Below are 12022 nucleotides of genomic sequence, written 5' to 3'. Positions count from 1 at the left end.
CCCCACCTCCAAATCCCAGTTAAATCATAGCATGATGTCCCTGTCATTTGACAACAGTGTGCAAGAGGTTCCCCATTATGGTCACCTCGCTCCTCCGAATCGGAAACGGCCTTTCAGCAAGTTTAATGAAAGATACGGGAGGAGCCGACGCCTTAGCAGCTGGGGTGGGGTGGGGGTCTCAGGCGGGTGGGCACCTGATTGGACAACCGTGGGGCGGCACCTACACATAATGTGACGCCCATTAAATGTGAATGAAATGCGGCCAGGATTGTTTTCACCAAGACCCCATCCAGCGTCCGCAATGTGAAGGATCCACAGGAGAAATTCTTCCCACCACTTGTGGGGTGTTTAAAAAACTATTCTAATTCCTCCCCCCCTCCCCAACCCTCCAAATGACAACGATTGACAGCTCACTGCGACTTTTATTTTTACTTCATGAATATATACATATATATGAGCAGAGAGCGCATTTCCCCACCTCCACCTTCTGTGTATTTCCAGCAATGTCCATCACCTATTTTTTTATAAAATAAATTTGCCCCTGGAAAGACTTCCCTTTGGCGCACCTGAGTGTGTGGGGACAGGGCAGAGGGGAAATGGCAGCAGCTGTAAATAAATTTAAATATACATCTATATCTTATACAGCATCTGTTTCTAAACCGGGGATGTTTGTAAACATGTGTCTCGGTTTTTCTCTCTCGCGACGAAGCTGTGATTGACTTGCTCTGATCCCATTCAAAACACAGACGTTTGTACATTTTACATGGATCCCTCTGGATTTAAATGGAACTATTTTTCGGTGGGGTGGGGTGGGAGGGGAGGGGGTGGGTTCTGCTAGAAAGGCAGCATCCGTCAAATAAGGGAATGGGTGGGGAGAATCACAGTGTATTTGTTTCCACTCCCCACTAGGTATTCCTGAGAGCACACCAAGGTGACTGGGCTCGGGTGGAGAGCGGGTGTCTGGGTAGGGAAAGGGGTTAACCAGGGTTAAGAGAATTCTTGCAGCAATTTACAGATGGCAGATATTATTGAGCCAACTTATTTTTTTAAAAAAGAGACGGACAGGTTTTTGTTTTGGGCGGGGGAGGGGTATCGGTTGGGGCAGGTTGGGTGACAGGAGCTGCTGCAGCCCAGAATTAGCTCAGCAATAGTGGGGGAGGTCAGGCTGTAGCCTTCAGCGCCATCTCGCCATTAACACCGCTGTGCCGTCTGATCGCTATTGAATGGCAGCTCACTCTTCTCCGATGCGGAGGGTTGCCAAATCCTCCAGGATTTCCCCTTGGGAGTCTCCAGGAATTTAAAGATTCAACCCTCCAGACACTTGGGTCAGCAGGTCAGGCAGCAGCATGAACGGTGGAAACAGAACGGTCGGGCCACACTTTCCAGGTCACTATCCTGGAACCCTGGCCTCCTGAGCACTTACACCATCTTCCCGGAAAAAACAAACCTGCCCTTCGTGACCCAGTTGACAGTGACGAATGGTTGAATCGACCAGGGAAGGTGGGTTGGTTATTGGGTACTGAGTGTCTCTAGGTTCGAGCTCGCACTATTTCTAGGTCAGAGGGTTACTATCTGTGGCAGCCGGGACAGGATGGAAACTTGGGGCCAGGGCAGACCGCCAGGGAGATGTTGAGGATTAGGGGAGGGGAGTAGAGAGGGCTACATCTGACCTCAATACCACTGGAATAGAGGGTGTAAAAAGAAAGTCAGCTGGGCTACTCGCAGCCTCTCTCTCCCCCCACCCCCCCCCCCCCCGGGCTCCTGATGTTCACTGCTGGAAAGTGCGCGTCAGGAGAAGCCACCCAAGTTGAATAGCTCTCTAACCTGGTGCCATCTCGGCTTGATGATGGAGAGGAGGGTGGTGGGAGTGAAGAGTCGGCACGCCTGGAGTCCACACCTGCAGGAGACCCAAGGGGAAAATAATGTGGCCTTGGTGATTTTTTTTTTACATTGGTGTTTCCACCATTCCTCTGCTGAGGGCGGGGTGGGGCGGGAGACAGGGGGCTGGGGCGAATAGGCTAAGGTTAAGGCTGCCTCGATCTTCATCTTCACTCTGGAGCCTGGTTCCGAGTTCCCTCACGGTTTTTTATTTCGGAAAGAATTATAAAAAAAACAAACCACACTGCCTTTGTACAAGAGAAACTTTTTAAAACCAGGTCTTTAAAAGGACAAAGAACCGAAGAGGGCACTGCAGGATACAGGCTTGTTGTGAATGATGGCCGGGCAGGTTTTGGGGGGTGGTTTGTCACATACTCTCACAAGGTGTCAGTTGCTATGCCCCCAAGACTGGCAACCTTTGAACTGACCAAAATGAGGCTGCAGGTTCCCTCTGCCTCCACAAACTTCTGATCAGATCGTGGCCCGCGGGAAGCGCATTCTTCACGGGTCCCCTCAACTTCTGGGGGGGGAAAAGTGACTTAAAGCAAGGTCTCCGGTAACTGGGAGACAAAAGTATTCGCGTCCCTGACACTGTCAGGGTCTTTATACGGGGAGTTATTTCTGCAGGAGATGCTGGTTTGGCTGTTGGTTATTTTTTTTCTCTCTCCCTCTATTTTATTACTTGTGTGACTTTTTTCGAAAATGAAATAAAAACTGTTCTTTGCTTCGTTCTGTTTGCAGTTTTTGGAAAAGTCACAAACAATCACCGTGCACACACACACCCCCGTCCACCACATGGGCACCCTGAGACACAGACACATAAGCAGGAACAGACAGACACGGGCAACAATAAAAGCTCGCCTCTAACTTGGTAAGACAGTGCAATTAACGATCAATATTTGACACTCAGCCACATACTGATTACTCACTTTAGGGCCAATATGAGCCACATACACCGATTACAACAGGTAATCCAGAGGTAGGTTTTTAGATTTTAAAAGAGATGGGGGCGGGGTAGGAATTTCGGAGCTTAGAGACTAGCCAGCTGAAGCCACAGTGCCAATGGTGAAAAGCAGGGATGCACATCAGGCTTATAGGGTGGGAGGAAATAGCAGAAATGGGGAGCGGGGTGGGTGGGACGAGGCCATGGTGGGATTTGAACACTAGGTTGAGAATTTTCAAATCGCAGTGTTGCTGAATACAAGTCGTTTCCTCTAGTTGTCTCTGCTTTTGCCAAGCATCTTAAATCCATGTCCACTGGTTACTTGCCCTCCTGTGGAATTAGTTTCTCCTTAACTTCACGATCTTGAACACCTCAATCAATCTCCTATTAACCTGCTAAGCCGAAGGTCTTGTGGCACAGCAGGTAGCGTCCCCAACTCTGGACCAGAAGTTGCAGGTTCGAGTCCCAGTCCAAGACTTGATGTCCACGGAAGGTGTGTTCATAACGTGGTCAGGCAGGTTGAGTATCAGGAGAACTTTCCCAGTCTCAGCATAACTGAAGTTCCCCCATCCCTGGAACACTCCAGTAAATCTTTTCTGCACCTTCTCCAAACCCTTCACATCCTTCCTAAAGTGTAGGTGCCCAGAACATCATCATCCAGCTGATGCCAAACTAGGGTTTTAGAAAGGTTTAGCATAACGTCCTCACTTTTGTACCCTATTTCTTCATTTATAAAGCTGAAGATCCCGTGTGCTTTTTAAAAAAAACTGCCTCTTCAGCTTCTCCTGTCACCTTCAATGATACACGTAACGCCACCCCTCCCCCTGCCCGGAGATCCCCAGCATCACAGATGCCAGTCTTCAGCTCCACGTGATATCAAAAAACAGCTGATGATACTGAATACTGCAAAGGCTATGGGCCCTGACAATATTCCAACAATAGTACAAAAGACTTGTGCTCCGGAACTAGCTGCGCCCCTAGCCAAGCTATTCCAGTACAGCTACAACACTGGCATCTATCCGGCAATGTGGAAAATTGCCCAGGTTTGTCCTGTACACAAAAAGCAGGATAAATCCAACACAGCCAGTTACCGCCTCATCAGTCTACCCTGGATCACCAGTGAAGTGATGGACGGGATCATCAACAGTGCTATCAAGCTGCACTTGCTTAGCAATGACCTGCTCACTGACACTAGGGCCAGGCAATGATCATCTCTAATAATAGAGGATCTTACCATTGCCCCTTATCATTCAATGGCATCACCATTCTCTCAATCCCCCAATATCAACATACTGGGATTCCACTGACCAGAAACAGAACTGGACTAGCCATATAAATATTGTGGCTACAGGAGTAGGTCAGAAGCTAGGAATCTTATGGCGAGTAACTCACCAAAGCCTGTCCACCATCTGCAAGGCACAAGTCAGGAGTGTGATGGAATACTCCCCACTTGCCTGGATGAGTGCAGCTCCAACAACACTCAAGAAGCTCGATACCATTCAGGACAAAGCAGCCCACTTGATTGGCACCCATTTCACAAACATTCACTCCCTCCACCACCAACATACAGTGGCAGCAGTGTGTCCACAAGATGCATTGCAGAAACTCACCAAGGCTCCTTAGACAGCACCTTCCAAACCCACGACCAGTGTCACCTAGAAGTCCAAAAGTGGCAGACACATGGGAACATCACCACCAGGGTACCTGGAATTTCCCCTTCAAGTCACTCACCATCCTGACCTGGATATATACTGCCATTCCTTCACTGTTGCTAGGTCAACATCCTGAAACTCCCTCCTTAACAGCTCTGTGGGTGTAGCTACGCCACATGGACGATAGCAGTTCAAGAAGGCAGCTTGTAACTACCTTCTCAAGGGCAATTAGGGATGGGCAATAAATGCTGGCTTAGCCAGCGATCCCCATATCCCGTGAACAAATAAAAAAAATTTTTTAAACGCCCCCAGGTCCCTCTGTCTCTGCGCCCCCTTTAGAATTGTATCATCTTATATTACGTTGCCTCACCTGATGCTTCCCACCAAATTGTATCACACCATACTTCTGTTAATTTTCATCTGCCATGTGTCTGCCCATTTCACCAGTTTGTCTATAGTCCTCCTGTTATTAACCTCTGTTACGATCACAGCTGATGTTATTGCTGAGCAAGCCAGACCCCAGAGTGAAGTCTGTCTCGACGATCATAAACCATTTTTTTATTGTGGAAAAAAGGAGGAAGAGCTACTGACCTCAAAAGCATAGAACCCCAGTAACATCTTCAGAATTTTAAAAATTAAAAGATTTATCAAAAAAAGATTTTAAAAAGACTTAAGCACACAAGATAAAAGTTAAATAGTCTTATGGAACAACCCCCAAAAAACATGCTTGATAAAAAGTACACAATTAAACTACCTTTCTGACAACAATCCTTTATGGATTTTTAACCATAAAAATCCAGTAAATAGTACCCAAGTCAATGGAATTGTTGTCACTTTAATGACGGTACACCTCACGACTTCTACTCGGATGTGAAATTTCAAAAGGAAGTTCAAAAACAAACCGTTTCCTAAAACAAAGACTCTCCTGGCTTAACACCAGGTGGCTGTTTCCATTTTAAAACTTTCACAGCTTCTCAGCACCTCACACACAAAGACACTGGCCTTCAGTGGGTCCCCCACAGCAACTCCTCCCAACAGTTGAACATACCTTTCCTTCAATATCTTTTTCCACCTTTCATCTCAGGTTCCATTGTCCTCAAACACCTTTGAAACTCAACTTCTCCAAATATAAAAATCTTTCTTGTTTGCAATTTTGCCTCTACTTTTGGGCCAATAAAATTTAATATCCCTTTTGTTTACTCATGGAACCCCTGTAAGATGCAAACGTTCTCTGTCACCTCTGAACTCCCTTTGGAAATCCAACAGCTGAAAAACCAATTTCCCCACTTATCTCACAATTCAAATTTCAAGATCCAACCTATTTACTTGTAAATCAAACTCACCATAAGCTCTCATTACAAATACACAAACCTAACACCTTTAACTTTTCATTTTAGACCTCACAGTCTCTAGTAACCTGTTTAATTAATTAACTCTGGGCATGCGCACACACACACAGCTTTCTAAACAGACAACATAACCACAAAAATATAAAAATATACATCTCTCATCACACTTCCTCATTATTTACGTTTCTGAGCTCTCGTGCCATCTGCAAAGTTTGAAGTTATGCCTTGTATACCCGCGTAAAGGTGAATAAATGTCAAAAAAAGAGCAGTGGTCCTAATACCGACTCTTAGGGAACACCACTTGTGTACCTGCCTCCAGCCTGAAAAAAACAATTTCTCAGCACTATTCTCTGCTTCTCAACCAAATTTGTATTCACACTGCCAAATGTCCCTTTAATCCATTGTGCATTAATTTCACTAACAAGTGATACTTGTTTAGGGTGCAGACAGGAAAGTGGAGATGAGACCACAACCAGATCAGCCATCATCTTGTTGAATGGTAGTGTAGGCTTGGAGGGCCGAATGGCCTACTCCTGCTCCTAAGTTCCTATATGCTTTGTCAAACACCTTTTGAAAGTCCATGTGCACATCAACCACACTACGCCTGTGTTCTGCATTTACAGCGAGCCTTCAGGGTAGAAGAAAAACATCTCAAAGGTGCTTCACAGAGGAGTGAGGAGACAAAAGAAAGGGACTTTTTCGAGCCAAGGAGTGATCAGAAAATGTGGCCAAAATCCCCAATCAGAGGCGGGTCTTTAAGGAAAGGGATGTGGACAGCTGGTGGGAAGTTCACAACCCAAAGGCATGGTGACTAACGGTGGAGTAAAGTGAGGTCACAAGGAGCTGGAGGAAGCGTGTGTGCCGGGTCAGCTCTGGGGCTGGGGAAGGTTATGGGAGGGACAAAGCCATGGAGGAATTTCAACATGAAGATTTTAAACGAGAAGTATTGGGGGACTGGGAGCCAGTGTAGGTCAGTAAACAATTGAGCAGGCAGCAGAGTTTCGGATAAATGGAAATAGAGGCTGCCCATGAGATCACTAGAATAGTCAAACCTGGAGGCGATGACAACAACTGGCATTAATATAGTGCCTGTAACTTAGTAAAGCACTGCCAGGCACTTCACACACACACACAAAGGTGTAATCAGCCAAAATTGACACCAAGTTATATATCAGGACAGGCGACCCCAAGGCTTGGTATAAGATGTGGATTTTTATGGTGTGTGTTAAGGGAAGACAGAGGAAGAGGTTTAGGGAGGGAACAACCACAGCTTTAGGCCTAGGCAGCTGGAGACACAGGGAAGGGCGATGAGGCGCAGGAAATCAGGGATGTGCAAGAGGCCAGAATTGGAGGAGCACAGATTCAGAGGGTTGTAGGCGATGACAAAGAAAGGGTGAGGTGAGGCCGCGGAGGCATTTGAAAACACAGATTGAGAATTTGAAAACAGTGGCATTGCCAGGCCAGGCGACACCATGGGACACAGGGCTGATGGGTGAACAGGGCTTGGTGTGAATTGGGATACAGGCAGCTGAGTTTTGGATGAGTTTAATTTTATAAACAGTGGAAGATGGGAAGTCAGTCAGAGTGCCTTGCAAGAGTCAAGTCTAAAGGTAACCAAGGCACAGGTGAGGCTTTCAGCAGATGAGCTGAGGCAGGGGCTGAGTCAGGTATAGGTGGAATGAGGAGGTCTGAGTGATGGTGCTGACATGTGGTTTCACAGGTTCAAAGACTACAATGAGGTTTCAATCAGTCCAGCTCTGCCTCAGACAGCGAGAGGGGTAGTGTCAGTGGTGAGAGAACAGAGCTGTAGATAGGAACAGAACACAATGCCTTTGGTCTTCCCAATATTTAGTTGGAGGAAATTTCAGTTCATCCAGGACTGGATGTCAGAGACAGCGGAGCGGTTGAGAGAAGTGATGGTGAGGTAGGGCTGGGTGTTTTTGAGAATGTTGCTGAGGCAGCATGTGGATGAGAAATGGTGCAGGGTGTTCATGTGGTGGGCCAAGGAGAGACCCTTGGGGGACACCAGAGGTTAGCAGTGCGGGAGCAGGAAGAGAAGCCATTACAGGCTATTCTCTGGCTATGACTGAATAGATAAGAATAGAAGCATATGAGGACTGTCCCACCCAGCTGGACATCAAGGATTAAGACTTGATTATAGGTTCAGGAAAAGAAGTCCGGTAAACTCAAATAAACAACTGAGAATGGAACACAAGGAGAAGAGGTTAGTGAACAGTTACTGTGAACAAGGGGAAGACAAGATTGAAAGAAGCATCTTTTCAACCTTTGACCTGCCATCCCTTCAGGTGCTTATTCACCTGGTGCGTTGTTTGTGTTTTCAGCTTTTCATTTTTTTATGTTCTTTCATGGGATGTTGGCATCGCTGTCAGCATTTATTGCCCATCCTTAATTGCCCTTGAGAAGGTGGTTGTGAGCTGCCTTCTTGAACCGCTGCTGGTTTAGCCATCTGGCGCAGGTACACCCACAGTGCGGTTAGGAAGGGAGTTCCAGGATTTTGATCCAGCAACAGTGAAGGAACGGCAATATATTTCCAAGTCAGGATGGTGCGTGGCTTGGAGGGGAACTTCCAGGTGGTGGTGTCCCCATGAATCTGCTTCCCTTGTCTTTCTAGCTGGTAGCGGTCACAGATTTGGAAAGTGCTGCCTAAGGAGCCTCGACAAGTTGCTGCAGTGCATCTTGTAGCTGGTACACACTGCTGCCACTGTGCATTAGTAACGGAGGGAGTGAACGTTTAAGGTCGGAGTTGGGGTCCTGGTCAAGTGGGCTGCTTTGTTCCGGATGGTGTCAAGCTTCTTGAATGTTGGAGCTGCCCTCATCCAGGCAAGTGGAGAGTATTCCATCACACTCCTGACTTATGCTTTGTAGATGGTTGACAAGATTTGGGGAGCCGAGTTACTCACTGTAGAATTCCCAGCCTCTGACTTGCTCTTGTAACCACAGTATTTATGTAGCTGGTGCAGTGCAGTTTCTGGTCAATGGTAACCCCCCAGGATATTGACGGTGGAGGATTCAGCAATGGTAATGCATTGAATATCAAGGGGCAATGGTTCGATTCTCTCTTGTTAGCGATTGTTATTCCCTGCACGTGTGGGGTGCAAATGTTACTTGCCATTTGTAAGCCCAAAAATGAATGTTGTCCCAGTATTGCTGTATATGGACACGAACTGCTTCAGTATCTGAGTCGTGAATGGTACTAAACATGGTGCAATCATCGGTGAACATCCCCACTTCTGATCTCATTGTGGGGAAAAAGTCATTGATGAAGCAGCTGAAGATGGTTGGGCCTAGGATACGACCCTGAGGAACTCCTGCAGTGATGACCTGGGACTGAGATGACTGACCCCCAACAACCACAATCATCTTCCTTTGTGCTAGGGTATGACTCCAACTTGTGGAGAGTTTTCCTCGATTGCCATTGACTTCAATTTTTCCCTCGGGCTTCTTGATGCCACTCTCGCTCAAATGCAGCCTTGATGTCAGGGCAGTCACTCTCACCTCACCTCTGGAGTACAGCTCTTTGTCCATGTTTGAACCAAGGCTGTAATGAGGTCAGGAGCTGAGTGGCCCTGGTGGAACCCAAACTGAGCATCAGCGAGCAGGTTATTGCTAAGCAAGTGCCACTTGATAGCACTGTTGATAACCCCTTCCATCACTTTACTGATGATCGAGAGTAGACTGATGGGGCAGTAATTGGCTGGGTTGAATTTGTCTTCCTTTTTGTGTATAGGACATCCCTGGGCAATTTTCCACATTGTCAGTAGATGCCAGTGTTGTAGCTGTACTGGAACAGCTTGGCTAGGGGCACGGCAAGTTCTGGAGCACAAGTTTTCGATACTGTTGGGGATGTTGTCAGAGCCCATAGCCTTTGCAGTATCCAGTGCCTTCAGCCATTTCTTGATATCACATGGAGCGAATCGAATTGACTGAAGGTGGCATCTATGATGCTGGAGAACTCAGGAGGAGGCCGAGATGAATCATCCACTCGGCACTTCTGGCTGAAGGTAACCTGGGGTAACCTGCCTGTATTAACAGAATCGTTGAAGTTTACAGAGTGGAAGAGGCCATTTGGCCCATCATGTCTACACTGGCCGACAAGGAGACATCCAGCCTAGGCCCACTTCCTGGCTCTTGGTCCGTAGCCTTGAAGGTTACCGCACTTTCCATGGAGTTCGTATCCAAGTACTTTGTAAATGTTAAGAAGGTTTCTGCCTTTCAGGCAGAGTGTTCCAGATTCCCACCACCCTCTGGGTGCAAAAGATTTCCTGAATTCCCTCTAAATGTCCTACTTCAAATCGATGCTCCCCAGATACCTGGAGCAAAATCCTAGTTATGGGATCTGGAACTCTCTGCCAGTAAGGGTGAGAGCCACAGAAACCCTCATAACATTTACAAAGTACTTGGATATGAACCGGAAGTGCGGTAACCTTCAAGGCTACGGACCAAGAGATGGCAGATGAATGTTGTTGTTTTTTGCCAGGGGAATGGAATATAAAAGTAGGGATGTTTCACACCCAGGGTACTGGATACAGTTTGGTCTCCTTGCTTAAGGAAGGATATGAATGTGTTAGAAGCAGTTCAGAGAAGGTTCACTCGACTGCTGCCTGGGATGGGCGGTGGGGTGGAGGGGATGTTATGAGGAAAGGTTAGGCAGGCTGGACCTGTATCCATTGGCGTTTAGAAGACCGAGAGGTGATCTTATTGAAACATATAAGGTCCCTGAGGGGACTTGACAGGGTGGATGCTTGAAAGAATGTTCACCCTTGTGGGAGAGACTCGGACGAGGGGGACACAGTTTAAAAATAAGGGGTCACCCATTTAAGACAGAGGAGGAGGAGAATTATTTTCTCCCTCAAAAGGTAGTGAATCTTTGGAACTCTCTTCCCCAGAGAGTGGCAGGGGCAGGGTCAATGAATACTTTAAGGCAGTGGTAGATAAGATTCTTGACAAGGGAGTCAAAGGTTATCGGCGCGTGGAAAGAGTGTAGGTGGAAATGTGGAGTTAAGGCCACAATCAGGTCAGTCATGATATTAATGAGCGGCAGAGCAAGCTCGAGGGGCCAAGTGGCCTGATTCTGCTTCTAATTCACAGGTTTGTATGTTATGGACCCTTCAACCAAGGGCAATAGGGCCTTCCTATCCACTCTAAATGGAGCTCTTATAATTTTGTATACTTCAATTAGGGTCTCCGAAATCGCTTCTGCTCCAAAGAAAACAATCCTAGCCTATCCAATCTCTCCTCATAACTAAAATTGTCCAGTATAAGCAACATCTGCGTGAATCTCCTCTGTACTCTCTCTAGTGCAATCACAACTTTCCCATAGTGTGGTGACCAGAACTGAACAAAATACTCTAATCAGTCAACATTAAGCTGCTGACAGCCCAAGGCACTAGTGGGATAAAGTTTCAGACGCAAAGGAGCCAGGCACAGTCCAGAAAGGAAGTGGGGCTGACATGTTAATCTCAGCAGTGTAAATAACACAGGGTCAGCCTCACACTAAATACACTGCATAAAGAGCTGAGATATCCAGAAATTCTGGGCCACAGTTTCACTGTCTTAGATGAAATACATCAAAGGGTGGGGTGAAAATACTGATCTTTCATCCTTGATATTAATCCAGCCCAGACAGAGCCGCCAAAAAATTGTTTTGCACCATCCTTTCCTTTTGGAGACTGGGTCAGACACTGTCCTTTCCTCCTCTGGGACTGGGTGGGGCAGTGGGTCAGACACTGTCCTTTCCTCCTCTGGGACTGGGTGGGGCAGTGGGTCAGACACTGTCCTTTCCCCCTCTGGGACTGGGTGGGACAGTGGGTCAGACACTGTCCTTTCCCCCTCTGGGACTGGGTGGGGCAGTGGGTCAGACACTGTCCTTTCCTCCTCTGGGACTGGGTGGGGCAGTGGGTCAGAAACTGTCCTTTCCCCCTCTGGGACTGGGTGGGACATTGGGTCAGACAATGTCCTTTCCCCCTCTGGGACTGGGTGGGACAGCGGGTCAGACACTGTCCTTTCCCCCTCTGGGACTGGGTGGGACATTGGGTCAGACAATGTCCTTTCCCCCCTCTGTGTATCTTGAGTGAAGCTCAAGTAGGTTTCTGTAAACTGGTTCTCTCTCTTCCCTGTGAGAATGACTTAACGTCACTACCGATCTGAATAATCTGTTGATGAGCAGAATCGGACAGCAA

Source organism: Cetorhinus maximus, unplaced genomic scaffold (genome assembly GCF_964194155.1).
Source record: "Cetorhinus maximus unplaced genomic scaffold, sCetMax3.hap1.1 HAP1_SCAFFOLD_718, whole genome shotgun sequence".
Taxonomy (NCBI): Eukaryota; Metazoa; Chordata; class Chondrichthyes; order Lamniformes; family Cetorhinidae; genus Cetorhinus; species Cetorhinus maximus.
The sequence above is the reverse complement of the archived record's forward strand: the minus strand, read 5'-3'. Positions refer to the sequence as shown.